Source organism: Dasypus novemcinctus, chromosome 1 (genome assembly GCF_030445035.2).
Source record: "Dasypus novemcinctus isolate mDasNov1 chromosome 1, mDasNov1.1.hap2, whole genome shotgun sequence".
In the NCBI taxonomy this organism is placed as follows: Eukaryota; Metazoa; Chordata; class Mammalia; order Cingulata; family Dasypodidae; genus Dasypus; species Dasypus novemcinctus.
The window spans coordinates 38,176,945-38,193,849 of NC_080673.1; positions in this window are offsets into that span (position 1 = coordinate 38,176,945).

Genomic DNA, 16,905 nt, shown 5'->3' on the forward strand with positions numbered 1-16,905 from the left:
TGGAATAAAAATTCAATTCAGTGAAAAAAAATACATTAAAGAAATTCAGGGCTTAAATTTGAAAGGCAAAACTTTAAAACATTTGGGAGGAAATATCAAAGAATAAATGATCTCAGATTAGGTAAGGATTTCTTTAAAAAGTCAGCTAAAGCAAATCATAAAGAGAAAGTTTGATACAAAGAACTCCATTAAAATGAGTAATTTTGTTCATCAATAAACTCCAGAAAGCCTAAATTGGGAGGAAATCATTTACAACATATATATCTAGCTAAGGATTAATTTCCAGGATAACTTGAAATCATTAAGAAAAAGAAAAACCAATAGAAAAAATGAGTGAAGACACAAAAGGGCATTTACCAGTTAAAGCAACAGGATTGGAAAAGAACATATAAGAAATGCAAATTAAGACCACAAGATTGTACAATTCACACTGGCAATCATTTAAATGACAGCTAATATCAAATGTTAGAATCTCAAGCACTCAAACACTGCAGGTATGAGTGTAAATGAGTACTTTGGAAACAATTTGTCATTATCCAGTTAGTAAAATTAAAGATGCACATATCCAATGACTCAATTCTACTTCTAGGTAAATACCTAGAGAAATGTATGCATATGAATATCAGCAAATGTAGAAGAATATTCAAGGTAGCTATATCTGTGAAGAGAAAACAGACAAATGGAAATCTATAAAATTTTTAATGTTCATTCAAAACAAAAATAAGTTGGTAAATTATAGCATATACATAAGCTATAATGTGTATACATATTCATTTAGGCATAAAATGGCATACTAAACAATGATAAAAAATGAATTATTGCTACATGTGGCAACACTGATAAAACTCAAGATAATTTTAAGTGAAAAAAACAAGCTATAGAAGAAAGAAAACAGCATAATTCAATTAATATAAAGTTCAACATTATATAAAACTAAGCAATAGATTTTTAGGGATATATACATAAGTGTCTAAACTATAAAGATAAACAAGAAAATGATAAACCCAAAATTCAGGTTTATTTTCAGCAACCTATGAGGATAGACTGTAAATTTATTCTTACTTGTCCTATCCCAGCCTCCTATACAGATATAGATAGAACAGGAAGCGCAGAGACTTACAAACCACATACTGAAAAATTATTAGTTAAATCGGTTTGTGTTGAATTTCACTAACTCCTTCTAGCTTTACTTCCTAACTCCATGAAATAATTTTTCCCAAAGATTGGAGTGATAATAGATGTAAAGGATAATCTCATGTGCTAAGTTTCCAATTCTTCTTGTGTAGGACTATTTGGTCTATAAGCCTTCTAGTTATACAAGAAATCAAAGGTGCACAATGTACTTTTTCAAAACTGCCTCAGTGAAACTTTCAGATTAAAAAAAAAATTATTTGGTCTTCAAATTTACCTGATTTAGGCTCTCCAGCTGACAAATCCACTCTCACTTTGGATTAAACTACCCATGATCACATTCATGATTAGGACAAACTTTTTGTCTATACTTCACGCAGCAGATACATTTGCAAATTAAACCTGAGAATCACATTTTGAAAGAACGTATTTATATTTACCAGAGTTCTTAAACATGATCATGAGACAAAGGCTTCCGATTGTGAGTCCCAGGTGCAATTTATAATTATACCATAAATTTCCTTTTGTATAAATTCATGTTTCCATATGTCTTATCTTCTTCAGTCACACTTTTGACAAAGAGTAACTCTGTAAGAAGAAATGGTTTCTCAGTTAATGCTGAGGATCTAGCATGTCAGTGCTTCACAGGATTAGCACTTTATTCAAAGATTCTTTGGGCTTTAATCCTAAGTAAATAAATAGAATTTAAAATGAGCCAACTAAAATTGGCTTCTCCTTTACATAGTAATACCTTCTAACATTTTCGGGCCCTTGGTTTTTAAGATAGCATTTGGTAGGTAGCAAAAATTAAAAGAAAAATAAGGAGGAAAACCCCAATTAAACTGGTTGTTATAAAGGTTATTAATACCAGAAAATAAACAGAACCATGTATTTTTCAAGATTGCATATTTTAGTTTCTTTTTTGCTAATTCTCCCTTTAGTCAGAAAGTGTATAAGTTCTTTGAAACATGTGAATCCATCCACTTATGTAATTGAATACTTACAGTTAATAATTAATGTAACCATTTATTTAAAAATTATACCACACCCACTCCTGAAAAGGCCTGAGGCAGTTTACACATTAACACAGAGTTCAAAGACATGCTATTATGTTTAAATACCAAATAAAATGGGCCCTGGGAAACACAAAGGAGTTGATGCTATCATGGACCAATTGTGGTCTGCCTGATTTGAGTGATCCCCCACCATGAGCTCTACCTCCTCAGTAGCCCTCAAGAATGGAGGCTGCTTGTTATTGAACTTTCTAGTCTACCACAGAGCCTGGCTGGGCTTGTGAGACACAATCAGCAGGACAGTGACGTGGCTACAAGTGTGGACTTTGGTGCTTAACTCCTGGGATGGAATCAGAGCTATGTACCATGCACATGCTATTAAATGTTCCAGAACCTCAGTTTCTTCATTTGTAAAATGGGGTAATAATGCTCCTTACCTTATAGGTGAAATTAAATGAGTTAGGATATATGAGGTAATTAGCACAGAACCCAATACACAGTAAGTGCTAAATAACTATTAGCACTTGCCCATTCAATATTCCTCCAAACTCCTGTGAAAAGCCTTCTTCCTTTGAAACTCATGCTTCTCAAATTTACCATCTTCCATCCCTTCTTGTTGTTATCATCACTTCCTGATACAAATCAGAGATTTTGGAACATGATTTACAATTTTTCTCTCCGTTCCAAATCCTATCCAAATCCTGGTGTCTTTGCTGTTCTTGTGGATGACCCTTCTGACCCTCAGTCCCTGACATCCTTAACTTCATTGACCTTCATTTCCAAAGGTACCAGCAACTTCCCCTGTCCCCCTCATTATTACCTAGAGTTCTTTCACCTCTATAATCTTAAACTGCACTCTCCAACTTTCCTACCATGAGCTCCTATTATCCTCATGGCTTCAATTATAGCTGCTTTTTCCCTAGAATTGTGGTTGAAGTTCCACCTTTTTCCTCATGTTTTAGGCTCCCTTCTGGTTTGGCTTACTTGCCTATTCTGCCCTGGTCCACCACTGAAACTTGCCTCTTTTAACAGTATCTTCAGTTCGTTGCTGCTCTTGCTCTCTTCCTTCTGCATCACTTACCCAAGGGTGGATCGACCCAGGTTTTTTGCTCCGCAATAGATACATCACTCAACCGTGTGCACTGGGGATATTAACTCATGTTCTCTATCCTCAGATGAACCCTCAACATGGTCTGACCGCTTCCTCCACGCCCCTTGCTAGCCCTGCATTTCTTTGCAAACCCCCTACTCTACTTCTCTCCCATATCCAGTCACCAAGTTCTGTCTAAACCACTTCCTAAATATCTCTTCAATCTAAGTCCCACTTCATTTCTTCTCTGCTTCTCCATATCTCCACCCCATTCCTTCTCCCCTTCAAAATACTCTCCTCTCTGCTGCCAAAGTGATCTTCCTTAAATGCAAGTCCCATCGTGTTCAACACATACTTATCCTTCAGTGACTCTACTGCTTTCTTATATAGGTTTCACCTCACAGCTTAGCCCCGAAGCCCTTTGTGACCTGGCTCCTGCTCACCTCTCCAGACTCCTTTCCTCATTCTCCCTACTGGTACCCTATATGCAAATTACATGTATTTCCTCTCCTATTCCATTTTCTCTCACACCTCCATGTCATTTCATGTGCCAACCTTTTTGCAAGGAATGTCCTTCACTTCTTTTTCTACCTGGGTAAGTCCTCCTGGTTTAGGGTTCAGTTCAAATATTACTTTCTGTCACTCATAGTGGGAAGATTTCCCTGACCCTTCCCCTCAGGACTACCACCCAGCTATTGGGTTTCATGGTTTTTTCTTCTGGTGTGTATCTCTAGTCAAGGACTTTCCATGCAGCCAGGCAAGTGTCACCCATGAATAGTTAGTGAATTAATGAATAAATGAAGACACCCTTTTTCCATAAACTAATTACCAAAATTATAACCACATTTGATTTTAAATATCTAATTAGAAAAAAAATTTTTTTAATTGTGGGGAGTGGATACAGTTCAAGCAGTTGAGCACCTGCTTCCCACGTGGGAGGTCCTGGGTTTGGTCCCCTGTGCCTCCTAAAAACAAACACAAACAAACAGAAAAACCCAACTCAGTGGAGCCAATGTGGCTCAGTGGTTAAGCACTGGCTTCCCACATATGAGGTCCAGGGTTCAATCCCCGGCCCCCAGAACTTAAAAAATAAATAAATTAGTAAAATTGTGGTGAGTTTAGTTTTGACAGATTCAGTATTACAGGATAACTGACACTCCAGTTAGTTCTTGAACAGCCCAAGCTCTCAAGGAACTGTCTGAGACAAACCAAGCACTTGACTGATAGTTACACTTAGGAGCAATCCCGGGGGCCCAGCATTATATTAAGCACCTTAGCTGTCTTCTAGCTGACAGCAAGAAGGCTTCAGCAGCTCTGGGCATTACACTCTCACACCTCCACAGTCAGAGTCAGAGAAGGGTCTGTGTCTCCCTTTTGTTTTCAATGAGGCAACAAAAATTCTTTCCCAGAAGACTTTCGTCCCCCAGACTATTTCCCTCCTATCTCACTGGCCAAAGCCAGGTCATATTTTAGACCCTCAGCTAGTCACAGGTGTGGGGGAAGGGAGCACCATTTTTGGCTTAGACCAATCAGGATATACATGAGTCATCTCAGGCTATAAGACACTGGAACGTAATTAGAGCTCTGCCATCAAGGATGAAGAGGGAAATAGCTGTTGCACAGGCAAATAGCAGTTTTTGCTAAAATGAGTGTCATGGTAGAAAAAAACGTTGGCTAGTTTTATTTCTATCTCTGCCATTTCCTAGTTGTGCGATCCTGGTAATTCCATGTACTCCCAGAGACTTAATTTCCTTATGTATAAAATGGAGATACTAACACCCAACTTTTAGGATTATTGTGAAGATTAAATAAGATAACATAATGTGGCTAACCCCTTTAACAGTCACTCATTCATTTATTTATTTTTTGGATAGCTACTGTGTGCCAGACTCTGTACCTGAGATATATTACTCAATAAGAGTGATCTTATTTCTTCCTTTATACAACTTATTTGAATTTATTAGCAATAAATGTTAGTTTAAACACATTATTGTGCTGAAGAGATACAGAAGCAATTTGATACTTTGACAACCACTTTTAAAAGAAATTCAATGTTTTCAGAAACACTTAAAATTTTGAAGTTTTATATTTAATGTGTGAAGATTTAGAAAAGCATATTTTTCCTGTAGGTTTATTCCATTCAGTTAAAATGGCCAGAAGGAAGCAGATGTAGCTTAACCAGTTGGGCACCCACTTACCACATGGGAGGTTCTGTTGCCTCCTAAAGAAGACAAGCAGATGCCCATATCTGCCACAGTGAAAGCTAGATGCCTGCACCACGCTGCAACAAGAGCTAGATGCCTGCATCCCAGTGCAATGAGAGTTAGATGCCTGCACTCAGGGACAATGAGAGGTAGACACTGTACCCTGCAGCAATGAGCAGATTCCTGAATGAGCAGATGCCACATGCCAGCAGACACCACAGCCCACAGGGAGCAGATGTGGCTCTGGCTGTTGGGCATTCACCTCCCATGTGGGAGGACCAGGGTTCGGTTTCCGGTGCCTCCTGGAGAAGGCTGGAAAACAAGCAGACAGACAAGAGAACCATTGCAGGGAGGGGGGGATAAAGTAAATAAATCATTTTTAAAAAATATGGCCAGAGACATTTCTATTTTTATGCAAATGCTCTTCTGATTCCTACCCTAAAGATGATTGGCAAAGTGTGATATTTCTAAAAGTAAACAGCCATGACAATACTCAAGTAAAATCCAGAACACATATGCAATAACCTGCATTCTACCCAACTGAGTCGTCATACACTTCATCTAAAGTCATGAAACATCTAATTCATGGAGAGGCTTTATCCTCACTTAACAGGAACAATCTGGTAACTAAAACAACCCATTTCCCAACTATACCCCACTAACAGTTTTCCCCTTTTTACTCTAATCAAACGTATAATTAAAAAAACTTGCCAAGATGAACTTCTTCAAGAAACACCTAGCACAAGTGCTTGAAAATATAATTAATAGCTTAATGTTATTACAATACTTTTAAGATACTGTTGGTGAAGAAACAGATTAAGAAGTTTCTCTTATCTTAATCTTTTTTTTTTCTGGATACAAGAAGAAAAATGGTTTTTGAACAGGAGATCTAGAGATAGAATACAAAAAAAGGGACAATAAACTTTAGGTTAACAAATTTGGGGGCCCAGAAAGGAAAGTGGGGTTTCCACAGACCTCTGCTTACTTGTTTGCCAAACCTCTGACTCACCTCTATCCAGTTTTCCTATTGACGATATACACTATCCTTTTTTGTTTGTTTCCCATTGATTCAACCAAGGAACAATGAGATTTCTTCATAAGAAAGTATCTTTATATACATGAAACCCAGCTATTAGTGGGCCATTAAAACTTGAAATTTTACCAACACACTCTTTTATCCAGTCTCTCTTAACATTAAGTGTGTAGCTAAAAGAAGATTGGCTAGAGCTAGGGCAGTCTCTGATCATGGACAGAGATATATAACCTTTGATGTAATCTAATATTTGAGTATAATTTTAATCACAAATATAAGCACCAGAAGGAAATTTACTTACCCAATGATGGGCAGACAAAAATGGACAAGAAAAACTCACAAAAGTTATAAACAGGAACGCAGAGAAGGTATTGAATATTTGTGGATTCAATTAACCAAGAGTTGGAACTAGAGGCAAAATAAGCTGTTATTAAATATTATGGTGCAAAAGATGAAGTTTATGGAACTAAATATCTTAGGCTCCTTAGGCTTTTTAAAACTTTTTATAGTGAAAAATGATACTCATGGAGAAAAGTACAAGGAATAAACATGTACAGCTTGATGATTACTCACAAAGCAACACCCATGTCACTACCACCCATGCCAAAAAATAGATTGTTTCCAGCATCTCAGAAAACTCACTCCTGTCCTCTCCCAATCTATACCACCCTGTTTTAGTTTCCTGGCTTGCTCAAGCAAATACCAATATAATGGTTCAGCTTAAACAATGGGAATTTATTTGCTACTGTGGCATGCTGAGGGCTGGCTGCTAGTGACACTGGGGTCCTTAGCTTGTCACATGGCAAGGCATATGGCCATGTCTCCTGGTCTCTCCCTTCTTTTCCAGGTTTCATTGATAAAATTTCTTGATTTCTGTAGCTTTCTCTCCCTCTGTCTGAATTTTACCCGGCTTATAAAGGACTCCAGCAATAGGATTAAGACCCATCCGGATTGAATTGAGTCACACCTTAACTGAAGTAATCCCATCAAAATATCCTACTTTCACTAGCTTTATACTCACATGAATGGATTAAATTAAGAACAGATTTTTCTGCGGTACATACAGCTTCAAACCACTACAACATTCAACAAAGGTAATCAATTACCATCTTGAATATTATGAAGATTACAGTCTTCTTTTTATTTATAACCTTTTCTTAGTTTGTCAGGGATGCTATGACAAATACCACAAATTGGTTGGCTTAAACAACTCAGATTTATTGCCTCACATTTTTGGAGACTAGAAGTCCAAAATCAAGGTGTTGCCAGACCATGTTTTCTCCCAAAGTCTGTGGTATTCTGATGATGACTTGCCAGCAATCCTTGGACTTCCTTGGCTTATAGATGCATTTTTGCCTCCTTCAGAGGGCATTCTCTCTCTCCTTCTCTGGCTTCTCCCAAATGACTGCATCTGAATTTCCTCTACTTATAAGGCCTTTAGTCATGTTGGGTTAAGCCCACCCTCATTCAGTTTTGCCACACCTTAACTAATAACATCTTTAAAGATTCTACTTACAAATGGGCTCACATCCACACCCTGACTCACCTTAACTAAGAATATAAAAGCAAATGTCCTATTTTTAAGTGGGTTGCACCGACAGGATTGGGGTTAGGATTTAAACAAGTCTTTAGTGAGGGACATGTTTCAATCCCCAAAAATCTACCTTCTGGATCCCATTTTCAAAATACATTCTCCCCATCCCAACCTTCCAAGGGCCTGAAGCCATTTCAATGACAACTTCAAGTCCAAAGTCTCATCAGAATCAGTTATGGGTGTAACCCATCCTAGGTTTGTGGACCTATGAAACCTAGAAAACAAGTTATCTGCAAATACATTGGTTGGACAAGTATAAGATACTTCCAGAAGGAAGAAAGTGGAAGGGAAACAGGGTTCATAAGTCCCAACAAGTCTAAAATGCAGCAGGGCAAACTCCAAGTTCTGAGAGCCATCTGAAGATTTATGCTTTTTCCTGGGGCCTGCTGCCTGAACTGTAGTCCCACCCTTTCTAAATGTTGGGGTACTGACCATGCTCTCTCCAAATGACAAGGTGGTAGGCCTGATTTCTCCAAATGCAGAGACAGAAAGGTCATCCCATCCAAAGTCCAGGGCAGAAGCTCCACCCTATCCAAAGCATGGAGTGGAAGCCCTATTTCTTGGCCTGAGAAGACCTCTTCTGCCTGGACCTCTGTTTCTGTGTTCTTCCCTTGAAGTCATTCCTTCTTCATTTTGTCCTGCCTCTGTCCCTCTCAGCCCAGGCTGGCAGTGCTTCTGCTCATGCAAAGTTCTCAAAAACGTTGTTGGTTTTCCATGCGTTTAAAGGGGGTTTTCCACCGATCCTTCCTGGATAATTGAATTTCCAGTCTTGACTTTCAGTGAGGTGGTTGATTGGATCCATGAGTCATATGCCAAATCTTCTTAGCAAACAGGTGTTCAGTCACACCCTTACACAGAGATCTGTTTTCCAAGGACCACCTTCTGAAAACTCAGGCTAGGGCTATGTTAAAACTGCTTCTGGCCCTAGTCTCAGAGCCCTCTATCTGGTTAGGCTGAGAGTTTCCCAAATCATGAAGTGATGGTTCCTTTTTTGCTTAACAGTTCAGTACTCAGCTCATCCCTTTCTATTTCATTTTACTGTAAGCTGTAAGAAAAAATCAGGTTTCACATTCCACACTTCTCTTGGAAATCTCCTCAGCTAAATATCCATGTTCATTGCTTACATGTTCTGCCTTCCATTTGACATCAGAACACAGTTTGGCTGAGTTCTATGCCACTTTATAACAAGGATCAACTCCCACCAATTTCCAATGACATATTCCTAATTTCCTGTTAATTAATAACATATTCAAAGATCCTATTTAGAAATGGGTTCACACCTGTAGGGCCCCCAACACCACCTAAGTATGGATCCTTCAGAAGTAGTTGAGTTTTACCTGCCCTTTGAATTTCATATAAATAGAATTACAGCACATATTTTTTTATGTCCGACTTTTTCCATTCAACATTATGTTTGTGAGTTTCATGCATATTATTGACTGAAGGTATAATTTGTTAATTTTTGTAATTGTATAGTATAGCTGAACTTATTTATCCATTCTACTCTTAGAATTTCAAGAAGCGGAATTAGTTTTAATCCCCTTTTTCTAATGAGCACCCTCTCATTATGGTGAAGATATGGAATACATTTTTAATTTATTAGGTTAATCCATTTAAGACAAAGAAACAAAAAGGTTTTCTAAGTTCGGTGTGCACTGGAGAATGGTTCCGGTCTGATTGCCCTGGCAGAGAAGGAGAGAGGAGAAAGAGCTGAGGTGGTTCCTTCCCCCATTTTTATAACCTTGGAGAAACACTTGGGGGCTATGCCCAAACCGAGTTGCTCTGTCTTGTCACTGAAATAGTAGTAATGAAACCATGGCTAAGTAGGCAGAGTGAGTGTGCATCTGACATGTAATAGGAAAAAGAGCATACACAAAATAGCTTCAGCCCTATTTATTTCATCAATTTTTGGCATTGGTTTTGATATATTTGCTGTGTTTTGATCATCAAATGAAAAATGTTGTAATAATCACAGACTATTTCATTATAAAAAGGGTTGCTATTTTGCATGGATGAGGTTGCTCAGCAAATACTCATTTCCTTCCACCATTCCCTTGAATGGAGTATAATTTCCTGCCTTTGGTCTTTGTTATGTGGTTTTCTTTGGCAACTGAAATATTGAATGACGTGACACAGGCAGAAGCTTTAAATGTACTTGAGTGGTAGACTCACGCTGTTGTACTCCAGCGATCTGCCTTCAGAAGAGCAAACCCTGGTTAGCCTCCGCCCTGCCATTCTAGGACCCAGAATGAAAAATGTGGAACATATCTGAGCCCAACACAAAGTCTAGATTCAAACCAGCCAATTTAAAACCTTCCCAGCCAAGCAAAGCATATAGCAGCCTATCCAAAGTCAACCGTGAGTGTGAGAATAGGTGCTTATTATTTTGAGCCACCGACGTTTGAAGTACTTTGCCATTATGAGGGCAATAACTGTTTTATAGCTTTATATAAAACTATATATAGCTATATAGTTTTACAGTAACAGGTATAAAGGTCAGGTCATTTCACTCCTTTATTAGTAATTGACTTGGCTCCATTTTCCTCCCTCTGTATTTGCTTGATGCAACCAGGGATTCTGAGATCTTTTTAGTTCAAACTCTGAATGTCTAGCAGACCCCTATGAGATTCCTGTGGAAAAACGAAGAAGTGGGGATTGGTAAGAGACAGAGTTACATATCTTTGGGGTTAATGGAAAGAAGCTTTCGCGGATCAGTTAGGAACTTTTAGGGCCATAGCTAAACTTGGAAAAATAGCAAGCATTCAGTTTAGCAGGCATACTGTTCTGGATTTACTCAGAAATGTGGGAAATGCTCTAATTTGAAGAGGAATCCAAAGAGTTAGGGCTTAGGTAATTTTTTTTTTTTTTCATAGTGAAATACTGAGGTGAATAAAGCTCTAAGTAAGAGTAAGAACTGCATATAGGTAAAGAAATGGGACATCTCATATACTGCTGGTGGAAGTGTAAATTGATCCAAAAACTTTGGAGATCAAGTTGGCAAAATCAAAGAAAGGTGAAGATGCCATTAATTTTGCTGCAGGGATATAACTTAGACTAAGAGGTCTCAACAGGACAGATGCTTCACCCAAGGGGGCGTTTTGGTTTATAACAGTGATGGGCTTTGTGTTTCCAGTTAGTGGGTAGAGGTCAGATATCCCATATGGCGTGCAACTTGAAGGTTGGTCCCATTCAAACAAGAATTGCCCTGGGTCCTTTATGACTTCAGAAGGTCTAGAAGACCATTCATGTAGGTGACAAACTTGTTTATGATGATCTGAAAGTAGAACATAGTTCCATTTTAGATCTAAATACTAAGAATTTTTTGTAAGATTTAAAAATGAATATTGAATTTTGGAGGGATGCAACTGCTAAGAAAAGGAAGACTGTATTTTGTTTTTTTTTTTCAGAACCTTACCAAGAGTTGTTCAAATCATCCACAGCAAAACTCTTTGTTATGTCTGAGTTGCCAATACCATAGACCTGTATCAGTCTGCATTTCTACACTATTTCACTATGTCTCCTAATGTAGTATAATGTATTTGCGGCATTGACATATTGAAATATCTATTATTTTTATTAAAATTACATGTCTTGTAGTTCTACTTTGTATCACAGTAAGTGTATCACATTAGTTTCTAAAAATGTGTATAGATTAAATTGTAAATGTATCTCATTTCCAGATAGTAAATGGGGCTATACAAAATATTGTTATAAGAAGAATGCATTGGTTCTAACAGCGAGCACTACTGTCCTAGATAAATTCTTATATGCCTCCAAGAGATAAACAAACATGCATAGAACTGCACTCTCCAATGCAGTAGTCACTAACCATATTAACTAAAATAAAATTAAAAATTCAATCTCTCAGTCACATTAGCCACATTTCAAGTGCTCAGTAGCCATATGTGGCTAGTTTCTACAGTACAGAAGAATAGGTATGAAACAATTCCATCATTGCAGAAAGTTCTGTTGGAGAGCTGTGGTCTAGAACATTAAGGCAACAATATTTATATTATATAAAAAATCTGGCAACACCTATATGTCCGTTAAGAAGAGGACAGATAAATAAGTCATGGTATAGTCATGCAATGGAATACTATGCAGCAGGGGAAAATGAATGGTTACATATATCAACATGAATCTCACAAATAACATTGAGTGAATAAAGTAAAAAGACCATCTGACACCATTGAGACATATAAATAATACTACATGTGGTTTAGGGATCCATATATAGCAAAAGTGTTTTTTTCAAATCCATGGGAATGATAAACACCAAATTCAAAATAGCAGTTACCTCTGGCAGGAGGTTGGGAGGAGATGCAATTGAAGAGAGATATAATGGAGATTTGATTGAATTAGCTACATTTTACTTCTTCAGGTATAAGGTAGGCATACTAGAATTTTGATATATGTGTTATTTTATGCATTAAATACTTCAAAATAAAATTTTAAATGAAGGCAGTTTCATGAGCTTCTAAAAGCATTGGGCTATGTTTCTCTCATCTCTCTATTCTTAGTTATGAGCAAAGTGCCTGGTACAGAGTAGGTGCTCAATTAATGTTTGCTGAATAGTCGGTCAAGGGTACAAATAGAAGTTCATATGATATTACAGTTTTAACTTTTAAACAAAAGTACTTCCATTCCACCACACTAGGGGAATCCAGTAACACCAACATTCTTTAAGCATTCATTCATTGTACATGGCAAGCACTCTTTTAGCAGTGAGAGTACAACATAGACAAATTTCCTGCCTGTGAGGGCCTTGTATTTGGTTGTACATGTGGGGGTGGGGAGACCAATCAATAATAAAGAAAATGAATAAGTAAAATAGAGTAAAGGTTGGGATAAGTGCCCCTGGCTCCTTGATTGTCTCATTTCATTTTATATTTTGAAGATACAGCCACAGATTGACTGAAGATACACTGACAAATTGTATATGGTTTGTGAGGGAATAAAGTTGTTAAGGACAACGCTAAGATTTTTGGCTTGGGGTTGCCATTCACTGAGAGGAGGGGGAGCCGCTTAGAAGGGGTGGGGTGGAGGTCAGACTGGGATGTTTACTAGGCACCCAAGGAGAGTTGTTAAATAGACAGTTGGTCTGTGAGGTTGGATTCACGGGAAACACTGAAACTGGATATATAACTTTGAAGTCCATTAATATATAGGTGGTATATAAAGGCAAAAGACAGAATTAGATTGCCATGGAAGTAAGTGTAGCTAGAAAAAAAAGGGGCTCCAAGTGCTGTGTCTTGAGGTTCTGCAATGCTGAGAAGTCAGAGGGAAGAGGACGATCCAGTAAAGGAGATTGCAGTGAGGTAAGAGACAGCCAAGGAAAGGCAGTGTGCCTTGGAAGCCAAGTTAAGGGTGTGTGACCAATTTTGTCAAATTATGCTCAAGGTCCAAGAAAAATGGTGCCAATAATTAACTTTTGTAATGTGTAAAATGAGGGTTTTTGGAGATCTTTGTAAGAGCAGTTCTGGAGGGGTGGTGGAGGTAAAGTCTTCTAGAGGGTTTGGAGAGAATGGAGAGAGAATAAACAGGACAGATGGTTCTTTCAAGGCTCTTTTCTGTCTTATTGGATTTTCAGACAGAAAAAGAAGACATGCACTCATGATTAAATTGACACAAATACATTCTAGAATCCAGAAATCTAAACTTATATCTTAGCTCAAAAGAGTAGAACACAAAGCAACTAGAAAATTCCATTAAGTACAAGAATTTGTCTCACTTTCTAGATACAGGAAGAGCTAGCAAGAAAAACTGTCTAAACCAAAGATCCAGGTAGGAGAAATACTAGACTAAATGAAGTCTGCTCATCAGACTTTCCTCTGATTTTATGTGGACAATTAAGTGTCCTTTATTTCTAAATAAAATGAATTGCATCCATCGTAAATTAGTGGTTAGAAATATAGCTCACCTCAGTCCTATTATGCTATTCCTTAGAAAAGCCATTTATCTCATAAGAACTTTAAGCCCAGGGATCAAGTCACCTATATGGTTCATCCAGGATCAGCACAGACAAACTTATTGTTCAAGAATATGGTAGGTTTAATATTCTTTCATTAATTGTAACAGAGGCACCAAATCAATGCTAAGTGTCAATAATAGGGAGTTATAAGTATTAGGGGCGTTTCGTTTTGGAGGAATGAAAATGTTCTAAAATAGACCGTGGTGATGAAACAACTCTGTGATTATACTGAGAACCATTGATTGTACACTTTGAATGGATTATTTGGAGTGTGAATAAAGCTGCTTAAAAAAAGATAAAATTACCAACCCTCTCAGTCTTGAGTCAATAGGTTATTCACATGTAATTATTTTATCTGGGAGGAAACTAGTAAGTGAGGAATGGAAGCTCTCCCACTGCTATCTCTTTCCATTGAACTTTTTCTATTGGGTGTTAACGCATTTTATTAAAATAGAGCATTACTTTTTAAAAAAAACTTTATTTCAACTTCAAAAAATAAAACAACAGACAAAAGGCAGCTTAGCAAATTATGGAAGCATTACTTAAAAAAAATCCTGTCCAGGCACTTTTCTCTTATTTAATTCTAAAAACAAACTCAGTGGTTTCAGCCGTGTTCTGGAAGATGAATAAATGAATACAGATTGGTTAAATGACATAACCAACATCTCCTTGATAATGAAGAAAATGACAGAAAATTCTTGGTCATATTCACATTTCATGAAACTAAATCCCATATTCTTTTTTGTGACATTTAGCATTGATATAGTACCTTCTTTGTCTTTACTACAATATTACAGTATCAATGTTAACTATAGACTGTAAGTTACATTAGTTGTATTTTACCCATGTATCACCATATTCTTAATACCTTGTAATAGAGGAATATTCTAATTTTTGTATTATTAGCCACAGTCCTCATCTACTACTGAAAGTATGTATTATACAGCCCCTACACTGTTAAACACTGTCCACAATTCATAAGCAGTAATCAGTAAAGGGACGAATACTTGAACAATTAAAATTTCTTATGGAATATGGTTGAATTGCTATTATAATTGAAAAAGTTAAAAGAGATAAGAAAGCAAGTAATTTTCATCAGTTATCGAATCAAATTATACTTATTCAATAGTCTTCCAAAAAATATTTTTTGTAGAATTAATTTTAACAGTCAACAGGAATTTTAACATTTCTTGCAGAAAGTCCTGATTTGGGTGTGTTTCTTGATACGCATAAACGAAAATGTAATCAGAAATTTTTAACCTTCACTTTAAACAGAATCTTTTTACTTGAGCTATAAAGATGTAAAAATGAACTGACTTTTCTTTCTCTCTGCCTATGCACACCCTCTAGAGGATTTATAATTCAATCAAAAAAAGAAATGAAAAAAGACCTACGTGATTTAATAACCCAAATTATGGACTCTGGATAAAATATAATGTCTTATAAAAATATGTCAAGGATGGTATGGTAAGAAAACAATTAGAGTTTGACATATTAGAATATGTTGTCTGTATGTTAAGCACATCTTTGAATGTCATCTGGATATCTGGTATTTGACACATTTGTAAAAAGCAGAGAAGAAATCAAGAAATTTTACTGTGGGGAATAATTATGCAGCTGAGTTAGTCTGAAGAAAGAGTTTAAAGAAATTTTTACATAGAATAGAAAATCCTTTTATAAAATTCTTTTATACGTGTATGCAATATTAGGTATATTTCACATACTATAAGGAGCATACCAGCATTTCACTTATACTACTTAAATATTTGGCATAAATATTTCAATACTATAATTTAAAGGACCTTAGGAATAAAGTAGTCTTTTTTTTTTTTCATTTTACAGATGAGAGAATTGAAGCCTACAGAATTTAAGTGATTTGCACAAGTACATGGGTAAGCTGTGGTAAGATCAAATCTCAGGTCCCTTGAATCCCAAAAATGTGCTCCATTCATTACCCCAGCTACTAAAATACTGAGTACAAGATGATCTGCCACATAAGATTCCTGTGACAATAAAATGAAGGCAAAACAGAAAAATTCATTACATCAACTTTAACTTTCTTCAGACCCAAAGACCTGCTTTCCCTTAGAGATTTCTTTCAGTTCCTAAGTTAAGCCTGATGATGGTTACCTGGAATTAGAATTGTACAAAAGGTCATACAGTCTCAGAGAGTTTTTCTTTCCATGCAAGAAACCAAAGGTTGTCAAGACCGTTTTAAAAGCACTTCAAAAATCCATATTATAAATTATTTTGCAAAACTCAATAATGCTAGGGGGATCCATATAAGACTTTTTCATTTGTGAGTCTTGGAGATAATGAAATCCCCCATTCATAGGTCAATTATTTTATTGTTTATCTAAAATAACTGACCTATGATATTTCTTTTAAAAATGCAACTTTTAAAGTCTAATATTAGTTGAGTCATAGCGAAACTACTATTAAGTAGAAGAAATGCTAAAAAATTAAATTCAGTGTGGAAATAACTGATGATAGTTAAATTGAACAATTTTATTTCTTGGCTAAACCAACATTTGAATTTAACCTATAACTAACAAATATAAAATGTCATTTATTTTCATAAATAGTAAAATATTTATTCTATTTTGTTTTATTTCCTGGACCTAGAGATCATAGTATTAAAATAAAATTAGTAATGTAGAATTCATTGAAATTAGTTGAAAAGTTAGCTCTCTGTTTTCTTCCTTTATTTACCAAATATTTGTTGAGCCCTTACTAATGCACTGTATTAGGTAAAGGATACAGTAGGGAACAAGACAGAGTCCCTATCCCCAATGAGTTTATTTTATTTTTACTTCATTTTTTCCTACCTGGTTGAGTCTTCTTTTTGGTGTGTCGCTATGCCACTCAG